Source organism: Gracilinanus agilis, chromosome 4 (genome assembly GCF_016433145.1).
Source record: "Gracilinanus agilis isolate LMUSP501 chromosome 4, AgileGrace, whole genome shotgun sequence".
Taxonomy (NCBI): Eukaryota; Metazoa; Chordata; class Mammalia; order Didelphimorphia; family Didelphidae; genus Gracilinanus; species Gracilinanus agilis.
Genome location: NC_058133.1, coordinates 495,815,442 through 495,820,518, shown reverse-complemented (window position 1 = coordinate 495,820,518; position 5,077 = coordinate 495,815,442).

Here is a 5,077-nt window from a genome sequence, read left to right as displayed (position 1 = left end):
ATATATATATATATATATAATCTCAGCAAATAGGCTAAACCAGGTTGAGGGTAACCAGTGGGCCACAACTCCATCAGTGATTTAGGAAAGTGTCTACCCCAAGCATGTGATGACTGCCCTGCAAGAATAGGCAGAGAATTTTTCCCAATGGGCTATGAGGGTGGTGGAAGCAGGCACCATGGGACACTTAGATATCAAAGATGACAAGGTCATCTACTTGTATCCCAAGTCATCACCAGTCATCCTGACTTTTGTCTTGCCATTGGAGTTGATGACTTTGGAAGAGGGAGTGAGGCTGAAGACTTCATACAACTCTGCCTTACTTAAATCCATTTTATGTGCAAATCAGAAGACATCACCCATAGCACTTTACCATTTTCCATTTTACCATCTCATAATTTTAATTCACCATCTAAAAGGTTCATACAGGCTATTTGTGTCTAATCTCTTTGGTAGTCTTCCGAGTTTGTATTGGTCTAATCAACCACAGTAGGACATGCTATGCCTTCTTCCCATGTCTTCTTCCAGAGAAAAGTACAGGTCAGGCATTCTGCAGTGGGATGTGATGAACAGGGCAAGAAATGTCTCTCACTCTCACAAGGACCCATGAGACCCTCATGAGTTTCCATATATTCACACTCACACACAATCATGCACATTTATACACATATACGCACACAGAGGTTTTACTCCCTTCTCTCTTACTTATTTCATACTTTGTTTCTAAGGTGGTAAAAGGAAGCCTATAACTTTATATCTCTTGATGTTTAAAAAAATCAATTAACTTTTATTAAATACCTACTATGTACCAAGCACTGTGCCAAGAGCTGGAGGGAAAAAAGAGGCAAAAGATAGTCCCTGCTTTCAAGGAGCTTACAATCTAATGGGAGAGACAACATGCAAAGAAATAAATACAAACCAAGCTATATTTAGGGTAGATAGGAAATAAGAGAAAGAGGGCACTAGAATTAAAAGGGTTTGAGGAAAGCTTCCTCTAGAAAGTAGGATTTTTGCTGGGGATTAAAGGAAGCCAGGGAAATCAATAGTCAGAGTGGAGGAGGGAGAACATTCCAGGCATGAGGGACAGTGATCATCTCTCCTATTCTTCCCTACAGTTTGCTTTGGTGAATAAAATAAATTTATTGAAAATAGCCTTCCCTTTGTTCCTTAGTAACTTTTTTCTATTGGTCCCACTTTCATTTTCCCAGTGGAGGACCTCTCCAGTATCCATTTATCCATTTTATTATTTTCTTTTCTCTCTAGAAAATAGTGAAGTAAGCCTCAACAAAGACAAGTTTAAACACATTTCACTATCCTGCTAAATAACCAGAGTTAGCATTCTTAACCATGAACTCATTTTTTTTTCTTTTAATCTGATAACTGTATTTTTCTATGAGTAGTTTCCTTGCTCCTGCTCTGTGTTTTTATTTTATGCATTTAAGAGCACATGGGAGTCGAAACCAGTCAGAGTTGCAGATTCAAAGTGGAGTTGTTTAATGTTGTTTTATACCTGCAGAAAAGATTCCAAAATGCATCTCCCTCCTTTGTTGCTGAGATGAAGGACTGCGGGTACAAAATATTGCATATATTTTGATCAAGGGTCCACAGGCTTCATATGCTGGTCCATGACACAATTTTTTAAAAAATTTTTGACCATTCCCCGTTTTTTTTCTTTTTATTTCAAACTTAAATACCAAAAAAGAATATTTCTATACACATAACCGAACATACATGGATATGTGCATGCACACACATACACCCACAATTCTAAAGAAAACCATAAATCTTTATTTCATATTGCTGCTAGTTTTTAAACATATATGTATGTATATATATGTATTAAAAATTTTACTCATTATTTTTTTAAAATGTCCTGCTTTCCTATGTTCTCTTCAATTCTTTCCTTGTATTTAAAAAAATGTTCTAATAACCCTCCTTTAGAGAAGGGGGAAAAATCAACCCTAATAACAGAATCACATAAAATGAATCCACAATGGCCATCTTAAAAAATGTACTAGAACAGTGATGGGCAAACTATTTCCCATGGGCCAGATCCAGGCCATAGTTGGCCCATCACTGCCTTAAGCAATTCCCTTTTTAAGGAAGTGATGGGCCAACTATGGCCTGGATCTGGCCCATGGGAAATAGTTTGCCAATCACTGTACTAGACCATTCCCTTATAAAAGACTGGGTTGCTTCTCATCTTTTAGGGGTTGGGAGAAGAATAGGAAGAACTATATTACCTCCTTCAAGCCAATGAAATATACTTTTTTAAATTTCAAAATAATATATATTTATCTCTTATTTTTCCATCAGCTTCATTTCTGTGTATAACTCCTCTTCTTTCCTCCCCAAAGGACTGTCCACTTGAATGAAAAATAAGAAAGGAAAGGAAGAGACAAAAATTAATTAAGCACTTACTATGTGATATTCTATGTCAAATGAATTGGAGAAGGAAATGGCAAACCACACAAGTATCTAGGCATCAGATTCCACTTATCTGCAAAGAATTGTTGTGTAAATATGCTGACCAATTGACATTTGCAAGATTTACAATCTTTTCCTAATACTCCTGCAGGTTAGGTATTGAAAATATCAATAGCTTCTTTTTTTATTGTTCCCATTTTACAGATAAGAGTACTGAAATTCTACTGTGCTAAGTAATTTGCCCAAGTAAGCATAGCAAGTAAATATGAGAGCTGGGATTTGAATCCTTGCCTCTCCCTAATCCAAATCAGCTTCCTTCTACACCAGAGATGTCTCACATAAGGCTATCAGGTCTTAACTTCCAAGTGGTCAAAGCAAATTAAAATGTAACGGAAATGTTTAATGAAAGTGATAAAAATGCAATACAACATAATTGAGTTATTTTGTGGTTTTCTAAGTTAATTTGACACCCCTAAGGATGTTTCTATGAGAGTTTGGCATTACTGCACCACAACACACTACCTTCCAAGGACCAAAAAGAAAATGTCCTTTGAATGTGCTTTGAAATGTAGAGAGTGGAGGCAAAGATCAAGTGTTATTTGAACATGAGACAGTGTTCAGTGTGCTGTGAAACAACTGTGTTCCTCCAGGGAGAAGTATATGTGCTAGAAGATAATCATCTTATAGGTGAATTCCATCAAACATTTAAATAACAATTAATATATATATATATGTATATATATATATATGTGTGCTACTTAGCTCCCATTGTCTCACCCTTCATATTACTCTGCCTTGGAACCAATACTGTAAGGAATTAAAAATAAGGGTTTGACTAAAATATATGAAAATTATAAATAATGTTGTGGTCGCTGATTTAAAATATTATAGCTCAAGGCAAAATGACTTTTAATAGTTTTTATTTACAAAATTGGTGGAGAGAGTGAAAGGTGAGAAATACAAAAAGTGGGTAGAGAAGATATTTAGCCTATCACACTAAATATTTCTCCAGTGCTTGACTCAGCTCAACATGAGTTGGTAACCCTTGACCAAAATTAATCTCTCTCCAGAAGTCAGGAAAGAAAAGCCAGCTATTCACTCACCTGAGTTCCTGCCAAGAGGTACTTCCAGCTGAAGATGATGACCTGTTCAAAGACACCTTCTGAAGCCAACCTCTAGCCCCAGAAATTCAGGGCTTTTATAGTGACTTCTTATCCCTTCTCCTCTTCACAAGGGCCAATCATAGCTTTCAAATTGTCTAGTACTGCCCAGGGGGTCAGGGTCTTACAGGTTCCACTTCTCATCCTCTGGAGGTATAAACTTTCTTATCAAAAGGATTCACAATTTCCCAACTGATTGAGTTGTTACCCACTTTATCAAATGACTTTTGAACACTCTAACTTAGTGTCTGATGAGGTATTAAGTAGGGGTGCTTAAGTTAGTGTTAACCAAGTGTTAACTCAAAATAGACAAAGAGAATAAAGCATTCCCTTTCACAATCCCCCCTGTGATCCTTTGGAGGCTAGTCTCCCCAATGGATCATTTAAAAATAACTGTCTTATACCTCTAAAGATTTTCTAGCTACGGGTGCATATAATTTTGCACTTTTCTAAGAGGAAATTACAATAGTTAGAGATAAAAGGGAAATAGCAAAACCAATGTTTGCTAGACGCATTGACAAAATGCCAGTTAGGGGACTGTCCTCTTTGGCATAAGAGTTTACATTCAGAATAAATGTGTTTGACCCCCTTCAGTTCAATCACTTATACTCCAAAATTCATTCTGGGTCTTCTGAGGCAGTGGAGCTTTCTTCAGGCATTTTCATGGCACCTTCTTCAAACAGTTCATTTTCTTGATTCAAGGAGTTAGCCAAGCTTCTTTTTCTGAAATGTTTTCTCAAAAATTTTTAAATCTTGGGTTTTATGAGAACTGTACAATACATAGTATTGATTCTAAGATGGAAGGTAAGGGTTTAAAAATATATATGATACACAAATAGTTCTCAAAATTAAGAAAGAAATGTTTTGTTTTGTTTTTTGGTCTGTGTTTTCTTTCACAACATGACTAACATGGATATATGTTTTGCATGACTGCACATAGCCAATATCTAATTACTTGCTTTCTCAATGAAAGGGGAGGAGAAGAGAGAAAGACAGACAGACACAGAGACAGAGAAAATTTTAAAAACAGTTTTCTGGGGGAAGCTGGGTAGCTCAGTGGATTGAGAGCCAGGCCTAGAGATGAGAGGTCCTGGGTTCAGATCTGGCCTCAGGCACTTCCCAGCTGTGTGACCATGGGCAAGTGACTTCACCCCCGTTGCCTAGCCCTTACCACTCTTCTGCCTTGGAGCCAATATACAGTATTGATTCCAAGACAGAAGGTAGGGGTTTAAAAAATTGTTTTCTATGCAGATGGAAAAAATAAAATATTTTTTAAATTAAGCAAATAAACACTCTCAAATTCCCTTTATGAGGCTAATATGATCCTACCTCTAAAAGCCAGTGAAGGATAAAGCAAAGAAGGAAAACTATTGACCAATATCATTAATAAATATTGATTCTATAAATCTAAATAAAATTCTAGCAAAAAATAGAAAAAACATAATTTTTAAAAATTCACTATGATCAATGGATTTATACTGTGTATACAA